This window comes from Erithacus rubecula (assembly GCF_903797595.1).
Source record: "Erithacus rubecula genome assembly, chromosome: 21".
Classification (NCBI taxonomy): domain Eukaryota; kingdom Metazoa; phylum Chordata; class Aves; order Passeriformes; family Muscicapidae; genus Erithacus; species Erithacus rubecula.
Genome location: NC_136673.1, coordinates 6,973,561 through 6,983,540, shown reverse-complemented (window position 1 = coordinate 6,983,540; position 9,980 = coordinate 6,973,561). Strand labels below are relative to the sequence as shown.

Sequence of the window (9,980 nt, the reverse complement as noted above, 5' to 3'; positions counted from 1 at the left end):
ACCCATTCCATTTCCTTGGAGCACCCATTCCATTCCCTTGGGGCACTCATTCCATTCCCATTCCATTCCCTTAGGGCACCCATTCCATTCCCCTGGGGCACCCATTCCCTTGGGGCACCCATTCCCTGATGTGCACAGGCTGCAGAGATTCAAAGAGATGCCAGCAAGGAGGAGAGAAATTCCAGGAAACAAAACCTGTGAGAAAAGTTGAAGTAGCTAAACCTTAGTAAGAAAAGATTGAAAGAGGCCACAGTGCAGCTTGGTGATGGGCTGCAGGAAATCTCAGTGGGTTCTGAGGTGTAGGACAGTTAGGCTGAGGTTTCATTCCCAACAGGAAGGAGAATTGTGTTAAAGAAAGAAATTTTACCTCGTAAATCAACTAGAAAGGACAGCCACGAATTATCCTTCACTGGGTGCTTTAAAGAATACTTTAATAAGCTTCCTGCTGCTGGACATCTAGATCAGGGCTCTTACATTTCTTTAAGCTGGGAAGTGACTTCCACTTCAATTGGGATCACAATCTCTGTCTTTGGAAGTGATCAGAAAGCCATCCTGGAGATAAATCTCTCTGCCAGAAGCTCCACCAGAATCAATGCAGCTCCATACAATACTGAAAAAGATTCAAAGAAGAATAAATTGTGCTCAGAGGAGTTGCAAGTACATGCATTAACAACCAATGTATGCTAATCCATTCCTGTCAGTCCAATGATAAAATAATAACATCCAAAAGTAAAATTTTGCTGCTCCCATTTCGATTTTGAAAAAAAGTTCAGTGTCTGAAATCTCTTCTGGCTCTTTTCTTTCCCCCCCTCAATTATATAATTTGGGATAAGAAGAAGGAATACTTCTCACAAGCCTTTCCTCACTTAAACCATAGTGGCTACAATATTCTTCCTGCTCTTCCTACCCACAGCAGATTTCTTCATAAATAAAGTCTGTGGGAGTCTGGTACTTCACACATGAATATCCTGTCTTTCCCCATGCTCCTCACAATGGTAATCCCTGCCATGGTTATTATTTATTCAAAAGGTAATGAATAATAATAAATAATGTAGATGATTACTGAGGTGTGATTAATGAATAATGATAAATAATGGGGGGGGAGTATTGTTGCTTGTCAGATAATATCTATTTATTACAAACCACGAAGTAGGACAGGGAAGCCTCATGCAGTGATGAAATAGCCACATTCTGTCACCATTTTCAGAAGGGTTGAAGGCTCTTAGAGTCACATTTTCTCCAAAATGTTCCATTTTCTATGCATTGATTCTCCTTAACAGTCTGCATCATGGTAAAACTGGTAGAAATGGCACAAATTTACACCTTCTTTTGGATGATTAAATAAGAAATAATCTCTTCTGAAAAATCAAATCAGCATTTCAGGTGCTGAGGTCTTGGAAATTTGATTCTGAGGGTTTAGTTTGAGTGTATTATTTTCCTTAAGATGGGCCTCACATGGCCAATCACACACATCCCACGATCCACCATAGTGACAGAAAGATCATGAGCTGCAAGAAAGAAGAAAGAAAAATGAAGAAGCAAATCTTGCTTTTAATTCTCATCTTAATGGTAATGAGAAAAATTGTGGCTAATTATAAGGGTTAATTGGTGTTTGCACAGGTGCAGATGTGACATGTAAGCACACACTGCTACAGATGTTGAAACCTAGTGTTAATTTCCTAAGGAATTATTTTGATTTAACAAAACACAGGCACCTGAACTGGATGTAAACTGGCTCAGTGCCTTAGAAGAGCCAGGAATCTGCCCAGTGCATCCAGGTCTTGCACTAAAACCTGAAATCACACTCCTGGGGAAGAGACTGAGTTGGTTTCTCTCTTACAGGAGAAAATCTGGAAGAATAGTGAGAAAACTGGAACTGCATTGGCACAGAGCAGCTGTGGCTGCCCCATCCCTGGCAGTGTCCAAGGCCAGGCTGGATGAGCTTTGGAGCAGCCTGGGACAGTGGAAGGTGTCCCTGCCCATGGCAGGGGGTGCAATGAAATCTTTCAAGTCTTTTGCACCTCAAACCACTGTGTGATTCTGAAACAATTGGGTTTTTCAAGCTGCACCCCCAGCCTGAGCAGAGATGCACTTCCAGCTGGTTGTTGCCAAGGCTGCAGGAGCCATGGTCAGGCTGTCTCTGCAGCAGGCAGGTGTTTGTGTCTGACAATTCCTAAGGCAGTAATGAAAGAACACTTTTAATTTTATTGAGGTGCAGCAAGAATGGAGCATGTTGGTGTGTGAAACTCCCTTATTTTGTTCCAGGGAGGAGCTGGGCAGCACCACTGGGTTCCTGTAAACATCTGATGGTGATTTACTGAATTCCAGATCTCACTGGAACATCTCACAGCTGGATCAGCATCCACTGCTCCTCTCTTCAGGGGTGCAGCAGAAACCTTAGTGTGTGAACAGCCTGGCAAGAAATCAGCAAGAGAATGGGTTGGGGAGAGGAGGAAAATAACTTCAGAGGATACCAGCAAACCCTGCCAAGATCAGTTTTTCTCCTTTGGGATTATTTGATGCATCACCCTGCAAAGTGAAGCAGATAAGACTCGAGAAGAAACATGGAAAGGAGAGGCTGGAAGGTACCAGGCTCTTCTGGTGTTACACCAGTGATTTGGTGATTAATATCAGGAAACTCACTGAGCTTCTTGTGGGATTTGGCACCTCTCAGGCTTTGTGCTATTAATCCATTTGATAGCCTTTAGGACTCTGTCTCACTTTTCAAATGAAGAATTACTATTTATTTTTCTTAACAAAACCAAAATATGAACGTTCCGTCACCATTTCAATGTGCAGCTGCACAGAAATAAGGCCAAACCTCTGAGCCTCATTAATTTGTTTCCTCCCCATTTTGCTTGTTGATAGCACATGGAAGTGCATTTTCACTTCCCAGTTCAATTGCTTTTTGCCATCAGTTTGTGCATCCTGTCCAGGTGTTGTGCAGACCACAGGCTGAGAATCAGCTCTTCAGAGATTGTGCCATGTGGGAGCAAATGTGGTAAAAAAAAACTGGGAAAGCTCCTGAGTGACCTCTAGTCAACCCTTTTGCTTTCCAGTAGGGTCAGGAAGATCAATGCTTTTGAAGACATGAACTTGTCTGGTGTGTTTTTAAAAGCCTCCAGTGATGGTGTTTTCATTCTCCCCAGGCACAGCAGCGAGAGCTCTGAGAGCTCAGCTACCTCCAAAATTGAGGCTTTGCAAGGCAAAGTTTTCCTTCCATCCATGAAGACCTTGGAAAAGCAGGAAAAGCCCAGAGAGAGCTCTTAATGACCCCTCTGGGAAGGCAGCAGCTGGCAGCCACCTCAGCCTCAGCATGTGCAGATGAATTGCAGGTGCTTCCATCCCATAAGTCTATGAAGTTTCCTTTAATATTTATGGGAAGCCACTCTAACATATCAAAGGTGTGCTCATCTTTACTCCATTACTCATGAGACAGATAACTCAATATGTCAAAGATGCCCTGATCAAGGGGCAATTTCTCTTCTCCCCATGCCAAATGCAGCCCAGGTGTAAATGGATGCATCTCCATGAAAATTGTATCTTTTCATGCTGGCACTGAGCAGAGCCCGCTTGCTCAGACTACTGGAACATTTCCCAGATACCAATGTCAGCTCCTCACTTCAATCCAATGCACATCACATGGCCCTTTTCTTTAAGCAGCCCTACAGAAAGAGCAGACTGGGATCGTGCTTTCATGCCTTGGTACTTTGTTTAAGAGCATGAAATTGTCTCTTGGTGAGAAAGATGGAGGCTTTCAAGCTGGCAAAGAGACCTTTTTAAGCACCTTAACCCAGAGGGATGTAATAGCTGAGGATGGGATTCATCTCCCTTCCCTTCAGAAGTGGAGCAGGGATAATCACCCCAATCTCTCCTCAGGAGGGGCTGTGGGTGCCTCCCAAGGGGATTCCTCTGACCCAGATTAGAGCCTGTTCTGGAGAGGGAGATGAGCAAATGAGGCATCTTCCAGGGGAGCCTTTGGCTGCTGGCTGCAGAGCCACCCTGCTGTGACCACACCAGCCTCCAATGCTGAACACATAGATGCTTAAATTAAGGAATTGAGTCTCCCTCTGCCTGGCATACAGAATTCTAGTAGTTTAAATCCCTGTGCATTAAGAAGAGTTCATGAAATTCTGCTCAAACCTTGTGTCAGGTTCTAAGAAGCAAAAAAAAAGGGGAGAAATATTCTTGTGCAGACATTTTATTTCAACATTTTAAAAAATGGTGAAATTCTGGGGTGTACCCAGGCCCAAAAGTTGCTTGGGAAATTCCATGCACAAACCAGGCTTAAGGTAAGTACCCAGAAGAAAAGAAAAATCTTTGGGAATAAAATTGCATAAGGCACAGAAAATGAGCAATGAAGATTAAAAATGTCTTTTTTTCTTCTTCCCTTTGTAAATCTCAGAGATCTCAGAATTCCTCCAGCTTCATCATTACCTGTCATACTTAGGAAGGCTTACTATGAGTTTTCATTGACCTTTGGAATTTTGTTGTTGTTGTTGTTGTTGTTGTTGTTGTTGTTGTTGTTTTGGGGGCTTTTTGGATTTTTTTTTTTTTTTTTTGTTTCCTTGACTTATTACCCTTCCCTCTTCCTGTACTCCTGCATCTCCAAGTAAATCCAAGAGAGCTTTATGATTTATAGAGCAGTTTAAATATCTCTGGTGTTTTATACACCAGTACAAATGCATTATCTGCCCTCCAAGTGTTCTCAGTTTCCAGAAGATACCAGTGGTCATTTTATCATAGAAGCAGAAAATCCTAGAATGGTTTGAGTTTGAAGAGACCTTAAAGCTCATCTCATTTTCCCCTGCCATGGGCTGGGACACCTTCCACTATCCCAGGCTGTTCCAAGCCCTGCCCAACCTGGCCTTGAACACTTCCAGAGATCCAGGGGCAGCCTGTGGGCAATAATTTATTTATGTTTTATAAAGGGTTACTTCAGACAAGCTCATTTTTGTCCTGGGGGCTGAGTGGCAGTTGTCACCCACATTATTTAAACAGGAGAAACAGAGTCCATCCTCCCTCCACAATGTGAACCCAAATTCAATGGCAACTTGAGTGTTCCATGAGGAGGAGGTTGGAACACTCCAGCAGAGCTGATTTGGATGCCACCTGGGTCTGTGAAATTCTAATGCAGTCAGTAGGAATGTTCTCCCTCTTCTCTGAAAGGAACATTTCGAGTGTTGCCTGTGTGGAAGGTAAAGAGGCCCAGACAATCAATGTCTTCAAGTACATGGCTTTGAATGGAGTGAGGAAATGTAAAGTCATTGAGGAACAAAAAAAAATGTTTCTGGGTACTAATGAAGTACATCCTGTGCTGTGTAGTCCTGGAGCAAGAGTGATCTATTTTGGCTAAAATGACTGTGAGATGTTCTCACAATGCAGAAAAGGAAAAAGCTGGAATTGCTTCTTTTAAATCAGAAAGTGAAAAAAGGAAAATGATGTACACAAGTGAGGCAGATACCATCTCCAACACATCTTTGTTGGCTCTGTGTTATTAGAATAAGCACTACAACATCTGTGGACACAAAGTGCAGCAGGCTGTACTCCTCCCTGGCCCTGCACACAGCAGCACGTGCACACACCCTTCCTTCAGCCTGAATTCTGCTGTGTTTGCTTTTCCAGCTCCAAAGCTGCTCAGGAGGCTCTCCTGACTGCACACAGACAGGCACAAACTGTGCATTCTGCTCAGTGACACAACAATCTGCCATTTAAATCATTATCACAATGAGTACTATGGTTGCTGGGATGTATTTCATCAACCTGTGTGAGCAGGTGTGAGGGAAAGATGGAACCAGCCCAAAACCAGACCCAGTAAGGTCAGCCTGGATAACACAGGGATAATCTCATGGCTCTTGTACATGCATCCATCACACCAAAACTCACATGGATACATGTCCTCAATTTCCATTCCCTCCTTCAGTCAGGAACATAACTCCATCTAAACTTAGGAAACTCTACCCAAACCTCAGCTGCCATTTACTCCCACACACTCCCTTCCATAGACAAAAGCTTAAAAAACCATTCCCATCACTGCATTCCTTCTTACCCTGCAGTCAGGGATAAGTCCCAGGAAGCTGCCAGAGGTTTAGGAGCTAAGCCAACCATGTGCAGCTCCTGTGCTGCTGACATTACCAGACAGCATTAATTTAATTCCACTCAGTTATGCTTTTAAATTTGATTTGAAAAATGTGTCATAAAATACCATTAAGTACAGTGCAGCATTTTGAAGCAGGCTGTGATGTTCCCTGCACTGACTAAGTCATGGAGAAGGGAATGTAATTTTCATAGCTAAGTACTGGGGGGCATGTTGAGAGAGATTCCTTTAGAGAGTGGGTTGAGTGAATCAAGAATCTTGGATAAACACTATATTCACTAAATAATTTCATGGTGTAGCAGATCCAGAGACCTCTGATTTCATGTTTTAAGGTCAAGGGTTGATGGAGAAAGAAAAGGTACATAAAAAGGGGAAGGGAAGGGAAGGGAAGGGAAGGGAAGGGAAGGGAAGGGAAGGGAAGGGAAGGGAAGGGAAGGGAAGGGAAGGGGAGGGAAGGGAAGGGAAGGAAGGGAAGGGAAGGGAAGGGAAGGGAAGGGAAGGGAAGGGAAGGGAAGGGAAGGGAAGGGAAGGGAAGGGAAGGGAAGGGAAGGGAAGGGAAGGGAAGGGAAGGGAAGGGAAGGGAAGGGAAGGGAAGGGAAGGGAAGGGAAGGGAAGGGAAGGGAAGGGAAGGAGACTGTAAAGCAGATTTCATGACATCATGGAGTGGTTTTGGGTGGAAGGGACCTAAAAGATCATCTAGTTCTATCCCCTGCCATGTGCAGGGAAACCTTCCACCATGTCAGGCTGCTCTGAGCCCTGTCCAGCCTGGCCTTGGGCACTGCCAGGGATCCAGGGGCAGCCACAGCTGCTCTGGGCACCCTGTGCCAGCCCTGCCCACCCTGCCAGGGAACAATTTCTTCCTAATATCCGACCTAAATTCACCCTCTTTCAGTTTAAAGCCATTCTTCCCTGTCCTATCACTACATGTCCATGTAAACAGAAAAATCAGCACTGTCTGATGGCAAGGTGAGTTTTAACTGGTGCCCATTTTAACTCCAGGCCACATCCACTCTCTGGGGAGTTACATCCCTTACAGCAAGCATTAGAGTCCAGTCTCATTTCTGGTATTCCAAAACACAACTTTTCCTCCAATTTCCATAGGCAACCTATTTGTTCAGCCTTGTGCTAGGCATCCTCAGAAGTACCTGCACACAGAGCTGGCTTGTCATCTGTAGAAGCTGGCACATAACACCTACAAACCCATACCTGGTAAAGAAGGAGCAGATGGCCTCATGAAAAGGACTGTGTTGGAAAAATTTTCTCCTATCCAAAAGCTGAGATTCAATTTTTCTCTGTGCATAATCTGATTTTTATTCTGAGAAGGCAAAATTGTTACTGCCTGATTTGTAAGAAAAATATATTTGAGTGAATAAAAAAAAAAAAATCATCTGTTAATTGTCATAATTTTGTGTTTCAATTTTGTTGTGAAACTGTCATAACTTCAGACAAAAAGAAACACTAATGGGGGAATTATGCATTCCTCATGCCCAATGTGTCAGAATTTCCTCCTCATGGTTTTCCCCCAAGGGATGGGGCTGATGGCTGTGCCACCCAATGAGGAGCCAGCTTAGGGGGCTGCATTTCTCTGTCTAGGGCTTTCCCCCCTCCTGCTGTGACCCCTTGTGTTTGTGGGGATGAATCTTTGATCACAGAACCCAACACTGACCAACACCAAAAAAATGTGATAATGAGTGTATCTGGACAGCTTTGCTCTGGGTTTTTAAGTCAGCTTTAGAAAGAGGGAATGAATTGCCTTCACCCTTTTAATTTAAACCTAAAGTGTGGCTCCTGCAAAGTACCCGGTGAGGGGCTCAGAAGTCTCATTTTCTGAAGTGCTGCCCTTTCATCACTCTCCCTTCTCATCTTCCCCACTTCTCTCTCCCTCTTCTCTCCATTATAATTTTCCCTTTGACCCTCTGATTCTCCAAGCAGAGAATGGAATGGCTGCCTGTCCTCAGCCCTTCCCAGGGACAGCTGTGAATGCTGAGGGACTGTCACCCTGGCAAGCAGCCCTGACAGCCTTTCAGCAGCTGGAGCACACCTTAGGAATGCTGAGCCATCCACAGCTGCACAGCCCTGCTGCTGGTGCTGGCACTCACCTGGAATACTGAGCAACCCACTCCTCACACTGGAATATTGAGTGACCCTCAGCCTCCAGCACTCCCTGAATACCAAACAGCTCTGCACCTTTACAGTGTCTGGAGGGAAACGTGGAGACGTGGCTCAAAACCAATCCTCCTGCAGCAAGGAAAAGAAGAAAAAAAAAATAAAATGTTTGAAAAGATACAGTGAGTCAGTCTGAAGCTGTGGAGTTGGATCCTGAGCTGGGATTTTCTGAAGATGGTATGGAATACAAAGTGCCCAAACGTTACCAGAGGATGTGCTGGGAGCTAAGCACCTAATGCAGCTTCTCCAGGTATTTTATTAAAAATCCAGTTTAAAGTTGAACATGTTCCCTGGTGAACAGAGAAGGGCATTGCTATTCTTAGCAGGTTCTGGTGTCAGCAGCACAAGGGCAAGGAGATCTCTGCACTTGGAGAAGTTGGGTCACAGAGGTGCAGACCTGGTTTGTGAACTTTAAATGACCTGCTCACAAAGCCAAAACACTTCCTGATTTTTCCTTTCCTGGGGTACCTTAGACAGGAGATGCACAACAAAGGTTATTTGGAAACTCATTTTTCCCCTCCAGGGTATTAACACAAGCTTTACAAAGGCTTATAATCCCTTTAGACAACAGCAGCAAGAGCAGCAGCAACTACAAAGCCCAAAGCTGGGAACTCAATCCCCTGGTGACGGGCTGAACCCTCTGCTGAGGCTGCAAAGGAAAAGAGAAAGGTGTGAAGATATTTACATCAAACACACGGAACAAGAGGGGATTTTAATCAAACTTCTCTTTTTCATCTCTTCTTTCTTCTTTTGGAATCTGCTTTTTCTTTATCCTGATGAAACTCAGCACTCGCATTTTTTTTTTCCGTTTTTTCCCCCCCCCCCGTATAAAGGAGGATTTTTAAAAAAAATAAATAACCACAATCCCGCCTGAAAACTCTGAGTATTAAAACTGCAGGGCAATGCATCTCTAAAATCTGTAAGACTGTAAGAAGATAAGAGACAAAACCCCACAGAAGCGTTTCCTCTCTGTGTCTTTGGAAGTTGCAGACGCGTGTATAATACCCCTAAGCTGGGGTAATCTGCTTGCCTCCTCCTGCCTCTCCTGGTGTATGAGGATGTTCTTAGCATTAATATTCCTCACACTCCAGCAAATGAGCACCCAGGAGGCAGCTGACTCAATCAGTGCTTGTTTTACTTACTGTGTATCGCTGGGAACAAACCATAAACCAGAGCACGGCAGATCTGTAATGCTCATCTCAATCTGCTTCCCCTGCTTGTTCCAGCCCTGATGAACCTTCCCATCCAGCCAGAACCAAAGGAAAAAAGAATTAAGAAATACATTATTGCAAACACATTAGCAATGTGTGGTAAATTACCATCAGAGATTCCAGTTCCTCGTGGTAGGAGGGTTTGTGGATAAACACATTTGTTTACTTCCCTTTTCCTGCTGTCTTCTCCAGCATGTGATTATTCCTCAGTGACATCACAGCTCCCAGGTCTGACATCATGACTGTTTCCACAGCAACAAAGTGGAATCAAGGACCCATTTGAAACCTGGAGTAAGGATAATTTGGAAAAGGTATTTTTCCATTCTTTCCTACAAAATTGATGGGCTCCTACGACTGCTGTTTGGAGGTTGGAATTTGTTTTAATTAGGATGGCACAGTCACAAAATGCAGAGGAGCTAGCTGTTATTTTTGGAACAGATACAGCTGCAGGGGAATTGAGAGAGAAGCCTGTACAGACCATAAGGATGAGCTCATTTCACACAGAC

At 44.1% G+C, this 9,980-nt stretch overlaps 1 long non-coding RNA gene across 4 annotated transcripts; it reads right to left on the bottom strand.

Annotated features, from left to right (window-relative positions):
* Positions 1 to 414: 414 nt before the first annotated feature.
* LOC306811155 lies at positions 415 to 9,647 on the bottom strand. Of its 4 annotated transcripts, none has more exons than XR_013776614.1 (4): positions 9,406 to 9,539; positions 8,197 to 8,335; positions 7,304 to 7,412; positions 415 to 610 (listed from the first exon to the last, which is right to left on the bottom strand). It is a non-coding gene; the product is annotated as an uncharacterized lncRNA (long non-coding RNA). The 4 variants fall into 4 exon arrangements; XR_013776613.1 differs by lacking the exons at positions 415 to 610; positions 9,406 to 9,539 and adding exons at positions 5,513 to 5,654; positions 9,583 to 9,647; XR_013776615.1 differs by lacking the exon at positions 415 to 610 and adding an exon at positions 5,513 to 5,654.
* Between the last annotated feature and the right edge of the window lie 333 nt (positions 9,648 to 9,980).